General features: G+C 35.7%; 1 pseudogene; it reads left to right on the top strand.

Moving 5' to 3' along the window:
- The first annotated feature begins 20,583 nt into the window (after positions 1–20,583).
- LOC120890996 (enolase-phosphatase E1 pseudogene) lies at positions 20,584–21,632 on the top strand (annotated as a pseudogene).
- The last annotated feature ends 6,023 nt before the right edge of the window (positions 21,633–27,655 follow it).

Raw genomic sequence — 27,655 nt, 5'->3', positions numbered from 1 at the left:
AAAGTAGTGCCCACACATACAGGGCCAAGAACAGGATCTTTTCTGAACTGCCAGATGGTAAAACTCTTCATACATTATTGTGCAAAGTATACAAAAAGTCATTCACCCAGTGGAAGGAAATTAATATGAACTGGGAATTGTTCCAAACCACCAGACAAATCATCTTATGATTTGCCGGATCCAGAAAGAAGAAACTATTTCCAAGTGAACATTTCTAAAGACAAAGCCAAGATGATTTATAGAAATACAAAATTATCCAGAAGTAAACAAGGCAAAATTCACAATGTCCAGCTTCTAATTAAAGATTATCAGCATATGAAAAAAGGAAAGAATGTATTATCTATAAGGAGAAAAGTGATAGATTAATTGGACCAGAATTGACCTAGGTATTAGGATTAGAAAAAAAGCATTAAAACATTTAGTGTAACTATATTCATATGTTCAAAAGTTAAAATGGATTTAACTTTGCTTAACCATTCAATTAGTTTCTTAAAAATGACCCAAATTCAATTTCTAGAGATGAAAATTAGTATACAAGAAAATTTTAAATATCCTAGCCAGGATTAATGGCAGATTAAACACTGAAGAAGAAAAGATTAGTGAACTTGAAATTATAGAACTAGAAACTCTCCAAGAATAGAACATGCAGAGGAAAAAAATTACATTTTTAAAAATGAAAAGAGTATCACAGTGCTATGGTACAACTTCAAAGGAAGGGAGTAAGAAAGAGAGGACCAAAAGAATATTTGAACAAAAGCCAAAATTTTTACACAGTTGAAAAGCAATATTGACTCACCTATCCATAACACCCAATGACCCTCAAGTATAACACACACAAAGAAAACTACACCAATGAATATATCATCTCAAATTTCTGAAAATTGGTGCTAGAGTGGACAAAAGTCTTAAAAGCTTCCAGAGAAAAAGGACACATGAAGAAGGGGTGGACAAGCCTAAGGATTATATCAGATTTCTCAGTAGGCACAATGCAAATAAGAAGACAGCAGAACAATAACTTTAAAGTGATAGGGGCAGGAGGAATTGTCAGTCTAGAACTTTATATCCCATGAATACACACTGTAAAATGTAAAGGTGAAGCAATGATTTTAGACATAAGACAGCTGAAAGAACTCATCAGACCTGCACTATAAGAAGTGTTAAAGGACATATTTCAGGTAAAACAAAACAAATCTATAAATGAGCAAAATAGTATATTGATTGAGAACATAAAAAATGGAAACAATTCCATCATTTTCTGATGGTGTGACTTTGTGTGAGTAACATTTTGGGGCTTCAGCTTTTTCAAAACTAAATTGGGAATTATGATAGTACCTACCTTAAAGGATTGTTGATATGTGTGTGTCCCAATTAAAATAATGACCAATAACTGGCAAAATAAAGCACTTTAACTGGTGATTATTTTTATGGTCACATATAACTGTAGCAAAAGTATAAAAACATTGGTGAGAAGTATATTCCTAGAACAACCTCACCAGTAAAAAAAAAAAAAAAAAAAAGGCCAGAGGAAAGAGCAAAAGACAACTGAAGAAAATATACCCCAATTATGTGGTGTGTGATGAGTGAGGAATGGAGTTAAACATGTCTGCCCCTGTCCCCCACCACCCCACAGGAAAAATGAATTATGATAAGAGAAAAAAGAGGAGATACTCTTCCTACTCTGGTTACATGTAAGAGAGAGACTAAAATAAATAGATTTAACTTTGCTTAATCATTCAATTAGTTTGTAAATCCAGCCCTCAGGGACCATGGATTACTGGGTATGAACATTCCTCCTCTTTGGGGGTGGTTAGGCATGAAATCCAGCCTTAGCAGCTTAGGCACATAACCACTACCAGTCAGTAAATTGAAACCTAGAAACACATTTAATGAGCTTATCTGATTCCAAAATCTAGTTCAAAGGCCCCTGAGATTTTTTTTTTTTTTTTGGTCATTGGGATTATTAAACAAACTAAAGATGCTTTAAAAATTGAGGTAGACACTAGAATGTAGTTTATTAATTGACTAGGTAATATAATTGCTGTAAAACCTGAATTTTAGAGAATGGGTCTATTCTTTTTCTCATAAACCAATTTAAAATGCAAGCTATGATAATGCCAAGGTTAGGTATATACAATTATTATGGAAAGCATTTACATGGGAGTTATGAAAACTCCCCAGATAAGATGATCATTCAGCATTCTTTCACACTTTAAAAATATTTTTGGCAATGGAACCAAAATATGAAATGTTTTGACCATAGCAACATCCTCTTTTCTCTGGACATAGCTGGATACTCCCTGATCAGACTGCTGATGAACTGCTTGGTTTGCATGTGTGTGTGTGTGTGTGTGTGTGTGTGTGTGTGTGTTTTCTTCATGTGTCTGAATAATATTATTTGTGCTCTTGCTCTAAATGGCTAATAAAGCATACACAGGTAAAAAGTTTTAGTTTTAACTCTAAAAGTGCAGCACTATATTTTATCCTTAAATTATAAAGAATAATTTAGATAAATTCAATACCAATTCTAACAATAACCTTATTACCAAAACAACAACATTTTCTATTTGCTATGGTTTAGATATGAGGTGTCCCCCCAAAACTTCCTCTGTTAGTGCAATCAGATTCATAGGTGAAATAGTTGGACTGTGAGAGATTTAACGTCATTAGTCTGTCCTAGTTTGAATGGACTGACTGGGTGGTCACTGTAGGCAAGTGAGACGTGGCTGGAGGAGGTGGGTCACTGGAAACTTGCCCTGGAAGGGCTCATCTTCCCTGTGATTGCTTATCCCTTCTCTTTTTCTGTATGAATGGCACAGTGCTCCTCCACTATGCCCTTCCACAATGATGTTCTGTCTCACCTTGGGCCCAGGCCAATGGACTTCTCAGATGGTCATGGACTGTTATCTAGGAAACCCTGAGCCAAAATAAATGTTCCCTTCTCTAGGCGGTCCTTATCAGATATTTTGGTCACAGTGACACAAAGCTAACATACTAGTGGCCATTGGATATTAAATAATATTTGTTGATTGAATTCACAACCATCTGATCCATCAAATGTCATACCTACCTTTTTCTATGACCTCATGACACACTACCATCTGCCACAGAGGAAGAAGAAACTAGGCTTACACATCTGTGGATATGTATACACACAGGGCAAGCACTCTCTCTTTTCTTACATACTTACATACACACACACACACACACACACACACACACACACACACACTCACACACACACAGAGGGTCAAATGTGAGGTCCTTGAGGTTTAGTTATTACCCCACCGGTTACTCCTAAGACTAGATTCCCATAAGAGACAACCTGCAAATATTACCACTAACTTACAGTTGATTTTAAGCAAAAGAGAAGAATCACTCTGTATTACATGAAATGAAATGAGAAATACTGTTTACTGTGGAGATGCTGATTTGCCTTGCAAGAATATTTTGAATAACATATTAATGATGATAAATCTCCTTTGAGAAATAAAAACCTTAACTATGTTGAAAATCTTTCAGTTCACTATTTCTATACATATACGCATTCAAAGAAGATTGTTTTCTTCTACCAAAATCATTTAAAAGGCTCTTTAATATTAAATACTTCTTACAAATACGCATTAAGTACATAGTTGTAGAACAATTCTAGTTATTCTTTGCTATTTCCCTTTCCCTACTGCAACAAGGAAGATCTATGAACAGGACCTGTGAGCCATTTCATAACTGTTGGCAGGGAGTGGATTCAGGGCAGGATTCAGGACAGAAAAAGAGTAAAAATATTAACTCCAAAGTAGCACTGCCTTCCCTTTAATCCCTGCACCAGTACAATAAAGGCTTGTAAAGTCCTTGTCTCAGAGGAGTCAGAAACTCGGCAGAGATAGCAAATAAAAATGATTCCAAGACAGTCACAGTCCCCATAATGTTCATGTTGCATGAAAATGAGAAACACCAAACAAAAAATGAATGAAAACCAGGAAAGAAAGGGAAACAAAACAAATGAATATTGTAGCCTACTAAAAGGGAGGGAAAGGCAGACACAGCAATAGAAACAAAGAGACAAAGAGACATAAAGAGGAAAGTTTTTCATTAGATGGATCAAGATTTTCATATATAATGCATTATAACAACAAATTAAAATAGGAGCTTCGTTTGAAAGAGAAAAAAGGGGATAATACCTCAGATAATCTCCTCCTATATCCTTATCTATTCCACCACCCCATATCTTCATTATCCCTTTACCAGGATTAATATGTTTCTACTTTTGGGGGGTAGACAGCATAATATGTAATTAAATATTGATGCCACACTGTCATTTATTAGCGATAGCTAGTCAAATATGCATCTATTCAGATCTTCCATAGGCCAGGATTCGGTTAGGATCAAAGTTCCCCATCCAGGATTTCTACTGTAGGAAAGCTCACGATGCATCAATTTAACAAATGTTTGTGGATGGCCCACCATAGCAACGTATCAGGTACTTAACAATATGATGGTCCACAAGTCAGACACTGCCTCTGATTACATGGAGACTACATGGTATTCCAGAAGATAGATTGTAAGAAATTTATTGCACAATTATTCATTTCAACTATGAGGGAATTTAGTATCACACATACTGACTGCCCCGATCTAATCCGGAAAATCATGTGTTGTTTTATTGCTTTTCTTAATTATGTCTAAGCTTTAGAGCTATTCCCTCTCTCTGAGTTCAAATCTAAGCTCCACTGCTTCTAGTTTTGGAAACTGGCACTAGTCACTTCACTTCTCTAACAGCTTGGCATCTCAGTTTCTTAATCAGTGAAAGAGAGAAAATAGAACTTTCTTTGTAGGACTGTGATTAGACATAAGGAGGTTAATACATGAAAAGTGTGGCATATAATAAAGCTCAGAAAAATGCTAGCTATAATTACATTTATCAAAAAGACATGGAATAGGGAGAAGAATGGGAAAGTAAGGAGAAGAGGGAGAGCTAATTCTTTATAGTGGGAATGCAGAGGTGGTGAATCTCTCATACCCCTATCAGTTATTCCTCTGTAGTGGGAATAATATGTGCAAAGTTCTTGAGAAAGGAAACATAACACTGGAGGAACTAAGAGAATTAAAAAGGAAGATGGTACAAAATTGTCCTAGAGAGGTAGGAAGGTCTCGGATCCAACAAAGCCTTTCAGTTCCTTGTGCAGTTGGATATGATTATGGATTTTAAGTGGAGAGTGACCCACTTATATTTTCATTTTAAGTAAAATAATCTTCATTACAAAAAATAAAGCATAAAGGTAAAAATGGAAGAAGGAGACAGAAGGGCATTAGCTTCAGTATCAGTGAAGGATCATGGTGGCTTAGCCTCGAGAGACACTGGGAGAAATGAAAAGATATTTAGAATGAAGATGCACCTGGAGATTGAGAAGAGATCCATCTACATTAATTACCATTTTAATTAATGAGATTTCAAATTTCTATAACTGAGTGGATATTGGTATTACCTACTGAAACAAGGAAGATCATATTGATTCAATATTTGAGGCTATATATTAGCTTTCTAGGACTGCCATAATAAAATACCACAGATTAGGGGGCTTTTACAACAGAATTTAACTTTTTCACAGTTCCATCCAGAGGATGAAATTTCAAGGTCAAAGTGCCAGCCCATTTGATTTCTTCTGGAGCCTCTCTCTTTGGCGTGGAGTTGGATCCCTTCTGCGGCCCTCAGTCCATGTATATATATCCTCATCTCTGCATCAATTTTTTATTTGAAGGAGGGTACCAGGGATTGAACCTAGGGGTGTTTAACCAATAAGCTACATCCCCAGCACTTTTTATTTTTTCTGTTGAAACAGGGTCTTGCTAAGTTGCTTAGGGCCTCAATAAATTGCCAAGGCTGGCCTTGAATTTAGGATCCTCCTGCCTCAGCCTCCAAGTTGCTGGGATTACAGTCATACACCACCACATCCAGTTTTCATCTCTGCTTCTTATAAAGACACCAATCACATTGGATAAGGGCCCACCATGATGATACCTTTTCCACTTAATTATCTGTTTGAAGAAACTATCTCTAAATATAGTCTCATTTTGAAGTCCCGGAGGCTAGACATTTAATATATGACTTTGGTGAAGACACATGGTTAAGCTCATGACACTATGTTGTGCTTGGGAAGAGCTGTAAGAATATATATGGATGTTAGTAAACAGGATGTATATATCTGAGTTCAAAAGAAGGATCTTGAATGGAATTGTTAATGTTTTGGTATATTTGTGTATTACTGATAAATAAAGTCAGTAGGTTGATGATGTCACCAAAAATATGGAGAAATGGAGAGTAGAAAAGGTATTAGTACTAATTGTTCAAAGAGAAAGAGAAGGTGAAGAGGAGGAAGACAGACTTCACATATGAAAGATGATTGCTGAAAGAAGGCTAGGCAACCCCAGTCAAAATCAAGAAGAGAATAGAAGAGTGTGATGTCATGAAATCCAAAAAAAAGGGAGTGTTTCAGAAAGAACACATGGTCAGAGTTAAATGCTATGGAAATGCCAACTAATACAAACTTCAGTAGGAGATATTATACACAAAGAGATAAACAGCAATACAGTGCAGTGTTACAAAAGGAACAGAAACAGAGTGACAGAGAAAACTGAGAGCCTCCATCACTTAATGCATATTTATAGAGCAACAGTATTAGGAGTGTAACATTAAAAAAGAAAAGTACCTGCCCTGCCCTAATGGTGTTCGCTGTTAAATCAGATTTAGAGTCATGTAACAGGAATTTAAAACACAGCATAAGTGCTATGGTGACTGGTTCCAAAAAATTATTGGTGTTTTTTTTCTTTTACAAAATAAAGGGGCAGAGCATGGAGACAAAGAATAGACATGTCTAATAAAGGGAATGATTATTCCCCAAAGCACAGGGGTATGAAAGAGTCCAGTGTTTGGGGGAACAAAGAGGTATTCAACGTGGGGAGAGGTGTGACATGAACAAAGAAATACAGTGTAAACGTGTAAAATGAATCATGTTAGGAAAGATCTTACAGGCTAAACTAAGAAATTTGCATTTTTTCTATATGAGTCCAAAAGAAATATTGAAATGGTATAAAAGAGTTAATTTTGTTTTATTGAAATATCATTGACAGAATGCTGGAAGATGGGCTGGAGTAAACATTAGTTGGTGACAGACCTACCTATTAAGATTCTGCTGCGGTAATCCAAAATACAGGCCAGGAAAGCCGTGTTGAACAGGTAGCAAAAGGGATACAGAAGAAAGGACTGTCTGGAGTAACTGAATAGAATTATCATATTCATTTCCAGTAAGAGTGGGATGGGACAAAGGCAAGTGTACAAAGAAGAGTCAAGAAAACAACGAAACAAGGAAAATGATGAACAAGTAGACTGAAACAATCTGGATGCTCCAGAATGTAATTTGGATGGGAAAATATGCCCGAGCAATGACCCTGCTTCTTTCCTTATTGTATTCCTTCCTTTTTGCAGTCAGGCTGCCGTGAGGGCATCTACACTGCCTTATTCAGGGTTGGATTGTTATGGCAAACCTGCAAAGAGGGAAAGAGAGTTACTACACTCTTGTTCTAAAACAGGATTTAAAATACATGGTGCAAAGGTTTTTTATGTCAAAACTTTTAAGTGATGAGGTCATAAATTTTGAAGAAAAAAACCCAAAGCCCTAACAATGAAAGAACTAAAGTTTAAGCCTTAAATAGAAAACACAAAAAAAAGCGTGATCTTGGTCAGAGCCAATTTTTTTCTATCTACCAGAGAGAAAGTAAAATTTCCTTGGAAAGGGGAAGAAGAAAAGAGTCATGAGGGAATTAATGTTCGCGAAGTAGAACATCTTCTCTAGATTAAAATTTTTTAGTGGGAGAAGGAAAGGTTCAAGATAATAAGTTGCTCAGAATGGGCATTCAAGGACAATGTAGATCCAGTTTAATTTAGTATTAGCAGAATATTAATAAAGGCATTGATTTCCCCAGGTACCCAGAGTGGCATGAAAGAACATCACAAAAGGTCCATGTTTACATTGGAGAGTCTCAGAAGCAAGTGACAGAGGGAAGGAGATTTGTGTTGCATTGGGAATGAGCATAGAGTTACCTGTGTGGATGAGTACAGGAGGCTAGATAGAAACACAAGCCTTTCAGATGATGCTTACTAGGACAGATTCTGAAGCAGGAACTAACATTAATGAGGATGCAAGGCAGGCACCAGTAAGAGAATCCACAGACCAGACTGGGTCCCACCTCCCCTCCTGCCAGCCATGTCTATCTGTGGCCCCGGAACTTAAATGCAACTTCGGAACCAAGCAGCAGAGGTAAACCAAGAATCAACTGGAACTAATCTGAGATTGTCTACTAGTAGACAGCAAGTAAGTTTAGTTCTAAACAAAATTAAGTTATATTTTTGTCTGTAGAATTTCAATAACAGACTGGGCCCAGGACTAAAAAGAAAAGTCTGGGCACGATTCCAATTTGAGCACCATCCACACAGAGATGATAAATTGAAACCCCAGAGATGGGTGAGATAAAGAGTAGAGAAGACACAGACCTCCATTCTGTCTCATTCAAGGGGCTAGAAAAGGAGAAGGAAGCAAAAAAAGAGACAAAAAGATGTGGTCAGAAACAGGATCCAGAAAAGAGTACTGGTAAGAGGAGAGTACTGATAAGAGAAGAATTTCAAGGTCAAGGATTCAAAAACTTGCAAGTTCATGCAGAATGCACCCTGAATGTATGGAGGTTGCCACTGGCTTGATCAAGAGTTTCACAGAAACAGCAGAGACAGAACCCCAATTCAACATGTTCAAAAAAAGAATAGAGAATCTGACAAAGTTGAATATGGGACATGCAGACTGTGTTTTCAGGAAAACAGTGCAGAAAGGAATGAGGGAGATCCAGAAGAACTTTCAAGATAATATTTAGTGAAGTACATTGTCTGGCTTTAAATCTGACCTTTGTGAATATTTTTTTGATTTGTTTTGTCTGTTTTTTGTGGATTAACAACAAAAAATACTTTAGATTAAAAGGGAGAGAAGAACAGATAAAATGTGAATGATTTATAAGAATCGTTGTGATAATGTTAATAGTGCAAAGTAAAATATTTGGCCTGGAGAGGAGCAATGTGGTGATTCATAACTTCTGAGGAAATGAAGAAGAAAAGTGCATGAATTCCAATTATATTTTGCCCAAAAAGGAGTTCAGGTAGGGTTGAAGAGTATATAAGGAAAGGATAAGAACTCAGGAACCCAGTCTTTTGAGAATCCTAACACAACTAGAATGAATAAAGGGGTAATCAAGGTGGTATGTATGGACAATTAACCTTGGGTGCTAGGGAAGGTTTCACAGAATATAGCACAGATTCTGTAAGATTTAAAGGAGGAAGGAAGACTTCTAATTACAGACAGAGCATATGGAGATCATAGGATTATGTAAGGAGTTGACAATTTGAGGATACAGTGCAAATTGTATGGGGTTCTCTGCTAGATTCAGGAAAGGGAAGGTTAGATATTGCTCTGCTAAAGTAAAAACTAGAGGATGAAGTGAATGAGATCTCAGAGGCCTTATAGATTTTCTTCAATTGTTTTGTGATTTTTATTACGCAGGAGTACTACAGGAAAGGAGGACTTACTGCTGTCATAACACGGTATATTTTTTTTGGTCCAGTAGTAGAACACATTCAAAGGGAAAGTAGAAAAAGTGACACTCTGCCATCAGGTTGAATATAGTCAAACTATTCAGGATTACCTGTAAATCACTACATAGGTAGGAAGAGGTGGATAGCTGAGATGATTGATATTTCCCAAAACATCATTTTTGGTATCCTTTTTGGAAATCATAGTTAAGACCACATTACAGGATTGTCAGTTGAAAAGAGAAAGAAAATATTTCCTTTGGCTACAAGTGGGAAGATATTTACCTTGATCCAGAAGAGATTCATTTGCAGATAATGGCACACCAGATGGCAGCAAGTGGATTGTGCAGTAATCTATTATAGCTTGATACCCAGGATGTACTGCAGCGATGTTCCTTTCATTGTACATCACTGGAGGGCTACAACGAACAGGGACTTTCTGATAACACCATGCCGGAAAAGAATGCAGTGGATTTTGTTCCTACAGATTTAAAGATACAAAACATTCAAGGAAAGAGATCTCTGAATCAATTTTGTTAGTCTGCCAAGGATCTAACAAAGAGTCTCACCTCTGCAAATAGCACTGCTATCCTAATCTGAGCAATCTCATCTGCAACACAGCTCTTTTTATTCCTTTCTAGTCAGAAAAACCACACTGCCACTTTCTACATTTTTTTTTCACTTCTTATTTACTTTAGACATGTGAAAATATTTCTTAAACCACTGTTCAGATTTACAACGATGAAATTTGCTGACCTCAGATCTCCTTGTGCTTTCTTATTTTGAATTTTCACAGCAGATATTTCTCATGCTAAAGGCAGAATTTCTTCTACCAGTCCATTGCTTACTATTGCTATATATAAAAAAAAAAATCCTGAAAAACTGAGTAGCTTAAAACAATCATCCTCAACAAGTATTATGTGAGTCAGGCAAGCATATAGCTTGACTGTGTCTTTTCTGCTCCATGACATCTGACCCATCAGTTGGAAAGAAAAGATGATTAGGTCCAGCCAGAAAGTGTGGGATGAAGTCATCTAGAGATGTCTTCCCTCTTCCTCCTGAGTCCTGCACCTGGGCTTCCTCACACATGGGGGTCTCTGTGTATTCAGTCTTATTGGTGACCATAGCTTTTTTTATGACCCATGCTCCTAAGTCACACAGCATCACTTCTACTGAATTACATAGTTACAAATGAATTACCAAGGCAAGACTGACTACTCCAGAAAAAGAATATTAAGGACATGTTTTAACCACCTTAAACAGAAAGTAAATAATTAATTTCATAGTATAAAACAGATTCTATACAAAGAATCTTAATTTTTTAAGGAAATGTAGACATTAAGCATCAATTTTTTTAAAAGAGAGAGAGGAGAGAGAGAGAAAAAAAATTTTTAATATTTATTTTTCAGTTTTCAGTGGACACATTATTTTTTTTTAATGTGGTGCTGAGGATGGAACCCAGTGCCCCACACATGCCAGGTGAGCGCGTTACCACTTGAGCCACATCCCCAGCCCAAAACATCAATTTTTTAACTTATTCTGAATGATGAGACAGTAATGTTCTAAACTTACCTGAATGTGGATATTCTCAGACAGTTTAAATCTTATAAAATGTTCTCAACCCTACATGCAATATGAAATTTCCTAATATATTTGTTTAAGAAATTTAAGACAATGTCCACATATTATTTAGACTCAAAGGTGCATGTTAAAAATTCCTTTAAGAATTTAGTGTCAAGAAATATTGTACATATTTTAGAATTAGTAGATTTCTTCCTTTTTAATAATGGTGACATGACTGTTTTGCTTTGACAATTTGGAAATTCATAGTCATGTTTTGCCCTCCAAGACAATATTTATGTTAAATTTCTTTATTTTACCCTTTTCTGATTTTCTTGTTTTTTTTTTTTATCTCTTCCTATATGATTAACCTTAAGGTATAGGTCCTATAGTAAAACACCTGAAATCCTCTTGGAAACCACATGTGTATACTAAAATTAAAATAAATACTTAATAATTAAAGTTATTCTGAACATAATATAATTTTTCTTTGATAAATCCAAAGATTTTAATAGCTTATGATATCCTGGGATCCATGTGATTAAAATCTATTTTTAAAAGTAGATTAAAAGGTTAGAAGAGGTCAAACTAAGTCTATATTAACCTTTTGACCTGGAAAGTTGCTTCACTTTAAAATTTCCTTAGATCTATTGTATCCTTCCAGCTGTTTTCCTCAGAAAAAAAAATTTGAAGACTCAAAACCTGAGTCTCCACCATTTGCCCAACAACAGATTGTTCAGTTTTCCTTCCTAGACCTCAATTTCCTCATTGTGATGGTGGAGAGTAGAAAAAAAATAGAATAAAATTTTTTGCTCTTTTAAATTTTTGAAAGAAATTTGTATTTGGTAGGGAAAAAGAGAGAAATTGATTTGCTTTCTGAAAATTCTTTTGCCTACATGTTCAGAAACATAAAAAAAATAATGCTCTGAGGAAAGAAAATAGGGTTCATCTTCCTAATTATGAAGAAATATCATGTCTAAAAATATACTTCTTAGTTTGAGTAAGTCCCATTTGTTGATTCTAGTTGTTAACTCTTGCGCTATGGGTGTCCTATTGAGGAATTTGGGGCCCGATCCCACAGTATGTAGATCGTAGCCAACTTTTTCTTCTATCAGATGCCGTGTCTCTGATTTAATATCAAGCTCCTTGATCCATTTTGAGTTAACTTTTGTGCATGGCGAGAGATAGGGATTCAGATTCATTTTGATGCAAATGGATTTCCAGTTTTCCCAGCACCATTTGTTGAAGATGCTATCCTTCCTCCATTGCATGCTTTTAGCCCCTTTATCAAATATAAGGTAGTTGTAGTTTTGTGGATTGGTTACTGTGTCCTCTATTCTGTACCATTGGTCCACCCGCCTGTTTTGGTACCAGTACCATGCTGTTTTTGTTACTATTGCTCTGTAGTATAGTTTGAAGTCTGGTATAGCTATACCACCTGATTCACACTTCCTGCTTAGCATTGTTTTTGCTATTCTGGGTCTTTTATTATTCCATATGAATTTCATGATTCTTTTATCTATTTCTACAAGAAATGCTGTTGGGATTTTGATTGGTATTGCATTGAACTTATAGAGAACTTTTGGTAATATCGCCATTTTGATGATGTTAGTTCTGTCTATCCATGAGCAGGGTATATTTCTCCATCTTCTAAGGTCTTACTCAAACTAAAAAGTTTTTTCTCAGCAAAAGAAACAATAAGAGAGATAAATAGGGAGCCTACATCCTGGGAACAAATCTTTAATCCACACACTTCAGATAGAGCCCTAATAACCAGAATATACAAAGAACTCAAAAAATTAGACAATAAGATAACAAATAACCCAATCAATAAATGAGCCAAGGACCTGAATAGACACTTCTCAGAGGAGGACATACAATCAATCAATAAGTACATGAAGAAATGCTCACCATCGCTAGCAGTCAGAGAAATGCAAATCAAAACTACCCTAAGATACCATCTCACTCCAGTAAGATTGGCAGCCATTAGGAAGTCAAACAACAATAAGTGCTGGAGAGGATGCGGGGAAAAGGGCACTCTTGTTCATTGCTGGTGGGAATGCAAATTGGTGCAGCCAATTTGGAAAGCAGTATGGAGATTTCTTGGAAAGCTGGGAATGGAACCACCATTTGACCCAGCTATTCCCCTTCTCGGTCTATTCCCTAAAGACTTAAAAAGAGCATGCTACAGGGACACTGCTGCATCGATGTTCATAGCAGCACAATTCACGATAGCAAGATTGTGGAACCAACCTAGATGCCCTTCAATAGATTAATGGATAAAAAAAATGTGGCATTTATACACAATGGAGTATTATTCTGCATTAAGAAACGACAAAATCATAGAATTTGGAGGGAAATGGATGGCATTAGAGCAGATTATGCTAAGTGAAGCTAGTCAATCGTTAAAAAACAAATACCAAATGACCCCTTTGATATAAGGGGAGTAAACAAGGACAGGGTAGGGATGAAGAGCTTGAGAAGAAGATTTACATTAAACAGGGATGAGAGGTGGGAGGGAAAGGGAGTGAGAATGATATATAAGAGGAAAGGAGGGGTAAGACAAGATAATACAAATGGAAGAAATGATTTACAGTAGAAGGGGTAGAGAGAGAAAAGGGGAGGGGAGGGGAGGGGAGGGGAGATAGTAGAGAATAGGACTGACAGCAGAATACATCAGACACTAGAAAAGCAATATGTCAATCAATGTAAGGGTAACTGATATGATACAGCAATCTGTATACGGGGTAAAGTTGGGAGTTCATAACCCACTTGAATCAAACTGTGAAAGATGATGTATTAAGAACTGTGTAATGTTTTGAATGACCAACAATAAAAAAAAAACAACAATAACAAAAAAAAATAAAAATGAAGCATTGCGGAAAAATGTAAAAAAAAAAAATATACTTCGTGCATGATAATTTTTAAAGTACAAGTTCATTATTACCAGTGCTAGAAAAAAAATATAAGACTTATACTTCTTAGTTATTTGGGGTTATTTTATATATAGACATATCAAAAATATCCATGTACTTGCTTTGTATATAATAGATAATAAGACTAAAAATCTGAAAGTAAACTTTAACATTTTTAGTATTTTAAAATAAATGTTGGATCTCCCTTAACCCATCAATATCAAACTAAATTAATTGGTATACTTCTATAATCTTTCTGATCATTCAGCAATTATATAATTATATTTTTATTTCTGTGCTCATCAAAGGCATATATTTCCACTTGTATTTTCTTAGACAGGAAGAATATTCCAACTTGGGGCAAAACCTTATTCTATTTTACATATACACTAATTTATTTAATCTTTTCAGGAATCTGTTTTTAAATCTCTGATACAAAAACATTTTCACCCACACCACTCAGTACTCAGAGGTCTAGAAAACCCTATTTTTATTTCCATTTAATATTTTCTGAAATTTGTTATTTTAAGACAACATTTATGAAACTGGTTTTCAGACTAAACTAGATTCCTGCTTCAGAAGGTCACAGGCCTCACCAATTTCCTTCTGAGTTCTTGTCTTGCAAATTTTAAGAATAAAATCCATGGACAATAATGCATTTTGCATCCAATCAGTACTTACAGAAGCAAATAGGTTTTATGATTTATATTGTACATGACATTGAACCAAATAAAACAAGAAATAGTGAATTATCTTTTCTTTGCTTTCTTCACTAAAAGATCCAAAATCTTTCCTCCACTGCTTTTGACAGGTATATAAAAATTTCTGAAATTGTTTCAGATGAAAAGTTTTAGATCTAAAAGGACCAGAGTTGTCTTCTAGATTTCTTGCTCCCTTCTTAAATGATGCAGGGTGAAATAGACTGAACACAATGGGTAGTTAAGAACCCAACATTCATTTTTATTGTTGAAAACATTGAGCAATCAAGTCCAGCAGTTCTGATGCAGCCAGTCATAAGATCAATATCAGACTTTTAGAAACTCCCAAGGATGGTAATCTTTGTATGTTAGTTGTCTTAACAAAAGCCCAACATTTCTCCCAAATACACTTGCAGGCCATAATGGAAGGGAGTGATGGAGCACAAGCTCTGATTAGACACAGATAGGCCTGGAGAGAATCCTGGTTCAGTCCCTGGACACATGGTCATGACAGGTAAGCTCTACTGTCTCTTTTATTACAGTGAAATGGAAAGAAAAACTCTGCTTCATAGACTGTTTTTCAGGACCAACTGAGAAACTATATGAACATTCCTGGAACAGTGCCCAATACATAGGATTGTGTTTCATAAAGGATTTTCAGCTATACCAATATGGCACAAAGCTGTTATGTTGTTTGTGCTCTCCTCTGTATCTCATGCAGTAAAAGATCATGCCCATGGCATTATTAAAAAAAAAAAAATCTTTAAGGACATTAGTTGAAAGGGATTGCCAATATATGCCAATTAATTTATAAAGACTTTAAAATCCTCAAAGAGAAAGGAAATGCCTGCAGCACCTTCACATCCCAGTTCTCTCTCATTTTTTTAAGCCACCATATTAAGTAGATATTTGAAATTTATCGATACCTATTAGCATCCCATTTGTTAAACAGATATAACTCCTAAATTATTGCCAACTCTAAAATTCCAGTATCCATGCATAAAATCCTGGGGCGTCAACAGCTTGGGATGCAGTGGCCAGCCAATCCTCAAAATTTGAGGCAAGCTTGACTGACCTTCGGAATGGAACTGAATTAATTATGTGAATTTAGGATCAATAGAGAAGAATCCCAAAGATTCTCTACCCATCTTCTATAGCACAAAGATGCCTAAAATTCATTGAACAATAAACAAAATATTCCTTTCATAACCCTTTCATAATAAATCATAAAAACCACAGATCTTCGGTACAGAAACTTCTATTCCTTTTACACAAGAGGAAACTGAGACACGGCAAGGACGAGTTACAAATACAATGGATCTGGGATCTTAATCCAGATAGTGTGTCTCGTGAATATCTACTTTTAAATTACTATGTAAAAATAAGGGACAAAGACTGACAGATTTTATTGTAGGGCTTTTTTTTTTTTTTTTTTAAGGGTGCTATATTTTGGATCTTGAATGTCCCACAAAGGCCCATGTGTTAGAGGCTGGGTCTACAGTGTGGTACCCATGGGAGGTGGTGGAATCTTGAGGAAGTGGGACCTTATTGGAAGGTCATTAGGTCATTGATGGAGGGTACTCAATGGGATGTGGGACCCTGGCCTAATCCCCTGCTTTACCTTAGCTCATGGTATGAGAGGTTCTGTTCCACCTCATGATCCTGCCATGATGTGCTGCCTCGCCATAGGGCCCAAGGATGGGGTTCACTGATCACAAACTAGAACCTCCAAAACTGTAAGCCAAAAATAAACCTTTTTCTCTTTATAATTTAATCATCTCACTTTTTTCTTTTTAAATGATGGAAAGATGACGAACACAGGGGAGACTCAAATTGCTGAAAGAAGGAGTAGCAATCCCATGAAGGAGGAAAAGGCACAGTAAGGGACAAAAGGAACCAAGTAAACACCACATTGACTTCATAGTTGTGTCAAGAGGCTATGATGGATATGAGATCTTCTCAGATCACTACGGAAGACATTTTATTCTCCCATTCCACCTATCCAGGACTTTTTCGTCAAGGCAGAGTATGGTTTACTTCAGATGTTTTCCTCCATCATCTCTGAGCCAGTATTTTGCTTAAACCTGTAGGCTCGATGACATCCTTTCCTGATAATTAATTTATTTTTCAGTAACATAATCCATTGTTAAAAGTGCCAAATGAATATACTATAATCAATTTTTATAAATTTTCTGCTACCTCTGTTAAAGAGTGTAGCTCCCACTAATGAACATTTATTATAGTCTGCTATCCTCACACATGTAAATTTTAAGTGCTACCCAAATGTCCTATTTTTTTTTCTTAAGGTAAATGTCAGGTTGTTGACAAATGCTTTATTTCAAATAAGCTTTTCATGGAATTAAATAATACTCTATTTCCTCTTCAACAAACAAGAGCTATTTCAAACGGGATTTTAATGAACAGCATATCTTTCCTAAGTGGCTTACAGATCTGGGAGCTGAATAAATTAACATTATAAACTCACAAGGCTACATACCCTATGATTCAAGAGCCTTCTTTCTTAGAAAACAGAGAGGAGGATAATCAGAAAAGACACCAGGAGTCAACTCCATATTTGGCAGGTGTTCAATTCTAGTAAATATCAACACAAATCCTGTTGGTCACAAGTCCTGATATGAGCCAATGTTGATGATAAGCTTATTACACTTCATTGATAATGTGTTCTGATATGACCAGAAATATAAAGATATACAAAGTCTTCTTAACATACAATGGGGTTATATCCCAATAAATCCATGGTAAGTTGAAAATAAATTTAATATACCTAACCTACCAAACATCACAGCTTAAGTGTACAGAATATAGACCATCTCTTTTTTATCTTCCTTATCATGTACCCAGCAGCATGAGAGTATTATAATGCATATTGCTATCTGGCAAAGAGATCAAAATTCAGAATTCAAGGTGCAGTTTCTACTAAATGCATGTCATTTTTGCATCAGCATAAAATTAAAAACCCATTAAGTTAAGCTATGGTAACTTGGGAACCCACTGTACTATTAACCGTCCCACTTACCTTATCTATTTCAGGTTGACTTTCCAGTGAGTGGTCCATTGGATAGAGAGGGATAAATGTGATACCAAGCCTGGGAACCATATGTCTCTATGGGTCAACTTCTTGTCTTCCAAAATTACATTGGGCTGAAATCATACTCAAATCACTTTGAATATTTTGAAATGCATACAAAAAGTTATTGTTGCTGTGATTATCTCCTCTGATTACTGGGACATACATCCTACTAATTCTAAATCAGCAGTATTATGGATATATGACCAAAGCATCATTTCTTATTCATGCATTCATTCAACATTATGTGATTGATGTAAGTCACTATTCTTAGGCATATACAGCAGTCATTTGAATAAATTTTCTCCTTTAATCAGTTCTATATTCTAGAAGGAGGAGACAGCCAGCAATTATTTTATGCACAAAGGATGGAACTTCAGAGGAAAACAAAAGAGGGTCACAAGGAAGAGTTGGAAGTAACTGACCCTTTAAATAGGGTTACCAGTGAGGCTTCTCTAAGGCTCTAGCAATCTGAGGCCTAATGGTGAAATGGTCTATCACACCACAGAGCAGAGGGTTTCAAGCTTAAGAAACTACAAGTTCAAAAACAGAATTGGAGAAGCTCAGCCTGTACTCTGAGCATTGAGGACAGTGAAGGTAACACAGGATGGGAGAAGGAAAGATCCACTGGAAATATCTTCCTTGCTGTGTAGAAATTACAGTATATTCATTTGGCACTTTTAAAAAATGAATTATGTTAATGAAAAATAAACATAGAAAATCTTGGAAAACTTTACAAACAAAAGTAATATGATTTGGTACACATTTAACAATGGATTATGTTATTGAAAAATAAACACAGGAAGTCTTGGAAAACTTTACAAACAAAAGTGATCTGGTTTGGTACACGTTTTAAGAATATCCCTTTGGGGTTTGGAAGATGGAGACAAGAGTGGCAATTGAAAGGTCAGGACACTTTTACATAGTAATAGTGAAAGATGATGTTGACTTCATCAGGACAATAAATATGCTGAGAAAAAAATCAGATTTAGGGAGTCATTTAAGACAGCATCAATAAGACTTTTTGATGGATCATGTGTGCTGTGTTAGAGAAATTGCATTTTACAACAGTGACACCGACGTAAGGCTATATGCACTCAGTGGGTTTGTCACTGAGCTACTTCCACCCTGAAAACACAAACTTCTAGCAAGAAAAACATTACATAACCATGAATGTAATAGGAATGTGGTGTCGTGAATTTTCTTTTTCTTTTGTATTGCTAAGACTTAAGGAAAATTGCACTTTCGGATCTCTAAATGACTGAACGTAGCTTAATGTCTTTAAATCGTTGCTTTCAAACTCTTCTAAAATCAAATTTACTAAAAGATTTCATCTATCTTTCTCCTACAGAATTAAATAAAAATGCAAAACTTCTTGAACATATGTGATAACATATTGGATTCTCAATGTCTAATTCTTCACTGGTTACATCATAAAAGCTAATCTCTGGATTCTTATCAATTAAAATGTTCTCGTTATTTTCTCTTGAGGTTTTTATTCCAGCAGTTGAATTCCTATTCTTCTTTGTACACATAGCTTATGACTGTTAAAAATGGATTTTAAGGTTGGCCATTTTCACGGAAACATTTGATTTACATCAGGATATGAGAAGGTCACAGCTTGTCAAACAAGCCAACTACTGTTAATATTTTATTGATTCTAGTGAAAATCATTTTCAACTTGCTAAGCAAATACTGTTTTTCTTAAATAGGATTCAGACATATCTACTGAGTAAAAGTGCCATTGTCCTGGTTGGTCTTCAGCAGAATTAATTTTACTTCATTGCGCTTTGGTATGTGGCCATCAATCCTCATTGAATATGATTATGAGGGACAGTTCCTTGAAAATCCTAGTTATATTCATTTTCAGGATTTCTAAGGGAGGTTTGTTTAGGAGATCAAAAGCAGTCATTTTTCAATAAAGTACTCCCTGGGAGATGTTCATATCTAAGCAAAATATTAAAATTTATAGGCAATTGTTATTTTCCAAAATAATGTTTTTTTTCCTTATGACTAGTATGAATTGTGTGACTCTAATATACTCTCTTCATAAGCTGTTAAAACAATTTCAAGATATTTTAGGTTATGAAGTGTTAGGGTCTGTAAACAGGTCAAGATGGCGCCTGGCATTTTGCAGAGGGAGTGGTTTGTGAAGTAATGCCAGCGAGCCATTAAGTGTGGAGATTCCTTATTGGTTGACTGCTGTATCTAGTTTATGTTAATTAAGATAAGCTATGTGGAATGTATATATACCCCTCCTGTCCTACAATAAACCGCTCCCACTCCTGCTGTATCAATGTACACAAGTTCTTCGTCACCCCCCGGTTAGTTTGCCCAGCCAGCCGGACTGCGGCAATGAAGATAACACTTAAATAAATCATTATAATCACCCCACTCAGGTTTTATACATTTTTTGTTATGTTCATTTTATGCATCCTTTTAAACTTCTCGGAAAATAAAAAGGTAAGATTGGGCAAACTATTTGTCCTCTCTTGACCTAGTTTTCTAATTCTAAAACTTGCAAGTTGGATTATAAAACCTCCATAATTCTTTCCTTCTGCAATTGTGAATATTTAGATAGATGAAATATGTACTTTAGGGGGCGAGCTTCTGCTGCGCCCTCGGCCGCCAATGGGAAATGCTATGGGAGGCTAAAGTAGCCAGAACAATGGTAGGAGCACATGGGAAAGCTGGGGCGAGATGTCCATCACTGCCCTCCCGGATCTTGTTAAGCACCTGAGGGTGTCTCTGTTGATGAGGCTGGCCTCGAACTTTGATCCTCCTGCCTCAGCCTCCCAATTCTTGGGATTACAGGATATTTTATTTTCTTACAGCAAAGAAAATGTTAAAGAGTATCTGCAGACACACTGGGAAGAAGAGGAGTGCCAATGGGATGTCAGTCTTTTGAGATAACAGGCTGAAGAAGATGCCCACCTGGATGGGGCTATTCCAATCCCTGCAGCATCTGGAAATGGGGTAGATGAACTATAACAGATAATCCAGGCCGTCCTAGAGAATGTGTGCTGGCAGATGTCTCTGGATTTAAAGACCACAGCACTCAAACAACTGCAGGGCCACATGTGGAGGGCAGCATCCACAGCTGGACACATGAAAGCAGAGTTCTTTGAAGATGAAGTTCCAGCAGACAGGAAGTGGAGAGAAGATGGAATGAAGGTGTATATCTATTCTTCTGGAAGTGTAGAGGCTCAGAAACTATTATTTGGGCAGTCTACAGAGGGAAATATTCTTGAGCTTTTTGATGATCACTTTGATACCAAAGTTGGACACAAAGTGGAGAGTGAGTGTTACAAAAAGATTGCAAACAGCATTGGATGCTCAACCAACAACATCTTGTTTCTAACAGATGTTACTTTAGAGGCCAGTGCTGCTGAGGAAGCAGGTGTGCATGTAGCTGTGGTGGTGAGACCTGGAAATGCAGGATTGACAGCTGATGAGAAAACTTTCTACAGCCTCATCACATCCTTCAGCGAACTACACCTGCCTTCCTCAGCATAGAGGAAGACTTCCACAGAAGACCAAACTGTTCCTCAGAGTTGTCCCCCTAGTGTCTAGTTTTATTCTAATGGCAAAGTAATACGTACATATGTATGCAAGTATATGTATGTACATGCTCATTAATTTTCATGGGCACATAAGTGAGGAAAAAAAGTCTTAAGTCCAGTGAAGAAACTTATTTAAAGATGCTGTATATGTAGAAATAGTTTGAGACCCTAACACTGACCCACATTGAGGGTAAAGTGTAGTTGATAGAAGAATACAGATCAAATGTGCTATGATTATCAATTCCCATAAAAAAATGAGAACTTAGTTTTGAAAATTATTCAGAGGCCTATTACTTTAAATACTGAAAATACTTCAGAGACATTTTTTTTAAAAAAAATTTATTATTATTATTATTAGTTCAGAGACATTCTTAACAACTCATTGCCCTTGTTTAATGGCGAGTTAGAAGAGTTACAATAGCTGTATATCACATTTACCTCCCTTGGTACAAAAGATAAAGATATTTGTTTCTGCTCCAAAAGAGCAAAATAAAGAAAGAAAATTCACCCGAGTCTTGATCAGTCAAGTATTTGTTACTGAAGAAGAAACTTACTAATCATGTGGCACCCATAGCTGGCACTTGCCTTATCAATAAAAAACATATGCAGATATAACAGCTAAAAAGGAAATGTGATTCTTAATGTCCAACAAAATGATTCTAATTCTGCTGGTTTTACCAGTTGCCTTTCTAATTTAATCTTCACACAGTTTAAGAATATATATTAATTGCTACTTACTATTTTTTAAAATAAAGTTTTGCTGAAATTAGTGCATAATACCCAGAAGAGTCCTAATATGTAATATTTCCCCTTTGAATGTGAGAAATGTAAATTTTATAACAGCATTATTTATCCTGGTTCAATTCTAATAGGATTCCATGTCAGTTTTATGTTGTAATTAATAAAAGCATTCTCTTCTTACAAAAAAAAAAAAAACAAGAAAGAAATATGTACTTTAGGTTTAGAGTTGGGAAAGTGTTTTACTGCCCCACATATTCCAATACAAAAGCAGCTGCCTATTCCACCCACATGTAACACCAGATTTGTCTTTAGGAAATGAAAAATCCAGTTCCCAGCCTAGGCTATAAAGCTACAGAGTCATACTCAATTAGAATTGTATTCTTCAAGCAATATCTTTGAGTTCTTGAAACTTATAAGATTATTTTAGATGGCTATAACTTTCACAGTGTGTAATCTACACCTAAATAATTTGGCTTACCAATTGAACAACAACAACAACAACAACAAAAATAGACAAAGAGAAAATATGCTTTGGCATCAATCATAAATTTTAGGGAAGTATTTTATTTTGGCCTGAACTGTAGTCATCTGCTTCTATTCTATACTTGATGAGTCCAGAAAATCATAAAGTAAAATTGTACCCAAACCAGTTATTAACTCTCATCATGCCAACCTATGACATAAACAAAAATGAATAAACATGGATTGTAAATGGACAAAAAAAAATGGAAAGAAATATCAATCTGTGAATCCACCACAACCTGTAAAATAACACAGCATTTTTAAAAGTTACTTTACTCCATGTCTATGCCCAAAGCTCACTTTGTGGCCGGCTCCAAGTACCGACTGTATTTTATCACCACATCTCTCCCATTTGGTGTTCTTACAGCGATTTGCAGACTGAAAAATGTTGGGATGACTACTTTTGAGTAGCTCTGCAGGTAGAGTGAGAACTGAGAATCTACAGGTCATAGTTTCAAGGAGTGTACCTTTCACTCAGTAGTCTTTTCTGGAGAATAACTGTTGTTCTACACATTCCCAAGCTTTTGCCCTGCATCTAATGTGAGGAGAAACTAAAATTTTATGCTTGAGATTTCTTCCCAACATGAGAACTCTGCCATTAAACCAAATCTCCTTTTGTGTGCTTTTGTCCTTGTCCTTACTTCCTTCCAAGGAAGATGTTCACTTAAAGCAAATACCACAGTGACTAGTAAGAAGATAACAATGATTATTTTACATGGGTATCAATAAAATAAACGTATTTAAAATTCTGCTCTTGCACCGTATTCTTTACCATCTTTCTTGCTGATTGTTCCATACTAAAGTCTGATGTTTTCAATTCTTTCGCTGCAATATGCCAGATACTAGACTGGAAAACTATATAACACAGATGCCTAATCATTAACTCTACATCGATTTCTTTTAGTTGAAATTTTTTGGTTATATTTTTATTTTATATTTAGTTTATATCTTATTTATAAACTAATAGGGGATTGTTCACATGATTATTCTTGATATAGTAGGTTCATAATATCTGTAAATGTGAGTTGACTTGTGTGTGTGTGTGTGTGTGTGTATACACACATAAGCATGTGTATGTGTAAAACAACGTATTGATTTGGACTCTCAAAGTGTTTAAATTTTCAAATTGAATTGATAATAACATAAATTCCCTCCATTTCTTTATATATGAGCAATTTAGAGGAGAAAACATACTAAAAAACATAGGCTTAAGTAAACTGTATCTAGGGAAGTTGCCCTCAATTAATTCTGTTTGATACTTTAAAAATTTGCACCATGTAGTATATTCTACAAGTTATAATTGTGATTTTTTATACTACTGATAAGTATATAATAGAGTATAATTGTGAATTGAATGTCATGATTATTGTAAATAACTCAAACTAAAAAAGAAAAAACTAAACTAAACTTTCTTTGAGTTTATAAATTGTCCTCAATAATTCTGCTAGTGAAAGTGTCATCTTTAGAAGGAGAGAAGGAGGCACAGCAGAGCAAGGCAGCATCCTCTCACCTCTCCACAGCACAGAAAAGAAACAGTGAAGTAACCGGAGAGGTGGGCGACAGAGTAAATACTCCAAAATATTGGACAGCTAGAGACTTGGAGGAGTCTCAAGTTTGGTTACTAGAGTAGAAAATAAGGACAGAAATCTTTAACCCTGAACCTGGACCAGGATGGGTCCACAGGGAGGGGTAACAACGAGAGGAGAGAGAGGAAAAGCACTTAAGCTTAGTTCCTTAATGACAGCTGGAAAGGAAAGCAGGCCAAATTAAAACACAACAGGAACAGCAAAGGAAATTAAGAACATAAAACAGTACAGCACAATCGTGGACTGAAAGATGTGCTGGGCATGGTGGCCACCTTGTAGAGTCCACAGCTAGCCAACCTCCCTAGAAGAAGTTAAATCAACACAGCTTCTCCCCGTGTTAAGATAGCAACAAATAGAACCAGAGGGAATACCTCTGCAATGGGACGTTTCAATAATCCATCTATAATGAACTAGTAGAGAGATCACTGCTAGCTAAAAGACCCAGGGGCTAATCACTCCTTGGGAGTCTCGCCCTGACTCAGGGCTCTGCACAGCCTCTGTGGGAGATCAGGCAAAGGCAGAAGTGGATGCTCAGGATTCACAGCTACTGGCGATGAGAGCTGAGAGCTCAGACACAGGTGGGCCAAGGTTATTTATCAAAGTCAGCAGAGGAGAGCAGTGCCTGGGATTCACAACCCTGGGCAGTGGGAGCTCAAACACAGACAGCCACCAGGCTGTAACACTGTAAAGAATACCCTTTGGCAGAGAGTGAGTGCAAAGCATCAGAGTAATCAGATGAACTGTCCTGAGACCTGAATCCTATCCTCCCACCCCGGATATAAACAGCCAACAGACACAACACAGCACTCTCCAAGCAGGAAGCTTCAAGCACTGGGGCTGACAAGCTAGAACTGGCTAGTGATATAGCTATAGTAACCATTAAGCTAGCTTTTGTACCTCCAGCACCTCTAGGATGATCCCAAACCAGAAAGACACACTAAGAATTTTCTCCTCAGCATGGATTACTATAAAGAGCTGTAAAGTCAATTCTGATCATACATATATTACTCTTCATTTTGATTTAATAGTTGTTTCTCTTGTATTTGGTATTGTGCCCTCCTCCCATCTGGTTGTATTTCTTCTAATGTTTTAAAGCATTAATTGGAATCATTCTATCTTTGTTTTCCTAGCTCAGGTCTATACTTGCTCCTGGTAGTTGCTTTTCCCCTTGTATATTACATGCTACTGCCTCAAATCCACCCTATCCATCCTTTTCTTCTATTTATTTTGCTTTGTATTATTCTTTTCTAATTTTTCTTTACTTTTCTTTTCTCCTTTTACCCAATTTTCCTTTCTGCCCCTTTTCTCTTCCTATAAAATATAATACTAATTTTGTTATCTTCAATTACTGATGTATCAACCTATTAAAGAACATTATTACAATTTTATATCTGGCTTAGGAGAATGGTGAACATTATCAACAAGTTTTTCTTTTTCCTAAGACTGAAACTTTGCTCTGAAGTGATTGTAGTAAATAGAGTTTAATGTCTTCTCTCCAAGTGATATTAACACTGGTATCAGCAGAGGATACATAATAAGTGAAGATATCAATATCTAGATATTTACCCAGTTCAAAGAGAAAGAAGCTCACTAAATAGTCTCTTGCATAAATAGAAAAATGGTCATATCCTAGAAATTGGGCTAAAGGAAAATATAAGGATGAACTTAGAAAATATAGAAAGTAAAAGATTCTGAGAAAGAACCAAACAGAATTCCTAGAAATGAAAGATACAATAAATTTAATTTCAAATTCAATGTAAACTATCACTAATAGATTAGACCACTTTGAAGACAGATTCTCAGGCCTCAAAGACAAAGTATATAATCTTGAAACTAAAGTTGATAACAGAGAAAAGATTTTGAGAGACCATGACCAGAATATTCAAGAAATCTGAGATGACATTAAGAGACCAAATCTAGAAATTATTGGCACAGAAGAACACTCTGACATACAAACTAAATGAACACACAAACTTTTCAATGAAATAATATTAGAAAAGTTTAATATTAGAAAGATAATAATATTATTTTAGATATTTTCTAATAATATTAGAAAAATAATAATATTCCAAATCTTAGGTAAGAGATGAAAATCCAAATACAAAGGGCCTCAAGAATCCCAAGTAGACAAGATCTAAAGAGATTCTCTCTAAGACACATTTTAATGAAAACATCTAAAATACAGAATAAGGATAACCACAAGAGAAAAATAGCAATTCACATTAGAGGTAAGTCAATTTGGATTTCAACTGATTTTTCAACCCAGACCCTAAGAGTCAGGAAGGCTTGTAATAATATACACTGAGTACTGAATTAAAATGTGTGTCAAACAAGATTATTATATCCATCAAAACTGTGTTGCAGAATTGAAAATTAAATAAAAATCTTTCGTGATAAGCAGAAACTAAAAGAATACATAACCGCCAACCTGCACTACAAAATATATTAAATGAAATATTTCTTGCAGAACAAATGAAAAACAAAGATGAAGGCCATCAAAAGGATGAATTGCACTAATCTATTTCTTTTTTTTTTTCAAGGCAGAGGCCCAAACATTGTCTAACATATGCCTTGCATATGTTAGACAAGTGCTCTGCCACTGAGCTAAATCTCCAAACCTGTAGAATAATCAACTTAAAGGAGAATAAAATCAGAATTAAGCATTTAGTTTGTATGTCAAATCTTGTTTGACATTCATTTAAAAAAATATTTAAATCAAAATGTCAGGAAATAAAAATCATATCTCTATAATAACATTGAGAGTAAATAGTCTAAACCTGGCAATCAAAAGACCTAGAGTGGCAGTTTAGATTCAAAAACCAGAGCCAAAATTAATGAAATTGAGAGTAAAACAACCATATGTTACTTACAAGAAAAACAACTTACAGGCAAAGAAAACCATAAACTGAAGGGGAAAGGATAGGAAAAGATATATCTTGCAAATGGAAACCAAAAGAAAGCAGGGATAGCTTTGTCTCATATCAGACAAAGTAGATTTCAAGCCAAAATTAATCAGAAGAGACCAAGAAGATCACTTCATATTGGTTAAGGAGTCATCTAGCAACAATATACAAAGTTTGTAAATACTTATGCCCCATACAATGGTACACCTACATAATAAAGCAAGTACTTCTCAATATAAAAAAAAAATCAAATAGACCACAAAACAGTAATACTGGGTGATTTTGATACACCTTTCTCACCACTACATAAAACATTCAGATAGAAACTAAGTAAAGACTCTGATTGTGGCTCAGCGGTAGAGCGCTAGCCTCGTACATGCAAGACCCTGGGTTCCATCCTCAGCACCACATAAAAATAAATAAGTGAAATAAAGGTATTGTGTCCAACTACAACTAA

This window comes from Ictidomys tridecemlineatus, chromosome 11 (assembly GCF_052094955.1).
Source record: "Ictidomys tridecemlineatus isolate mIctTri1 chromosome 11, mIctTri1.hap1, whole genome shotgun sequence".
NCBI lineage: Eukaryota > Metazoa > Chordata > Mammalia > Rodentia > Sciuridae > Ictidomys > Ictidomys tridecemlineatus.
The sequence above is the reverse complement of the archived record's forward strand: the minus strand, read 5'-3'. Positions and strand labels throughout refer to the sequence as shown.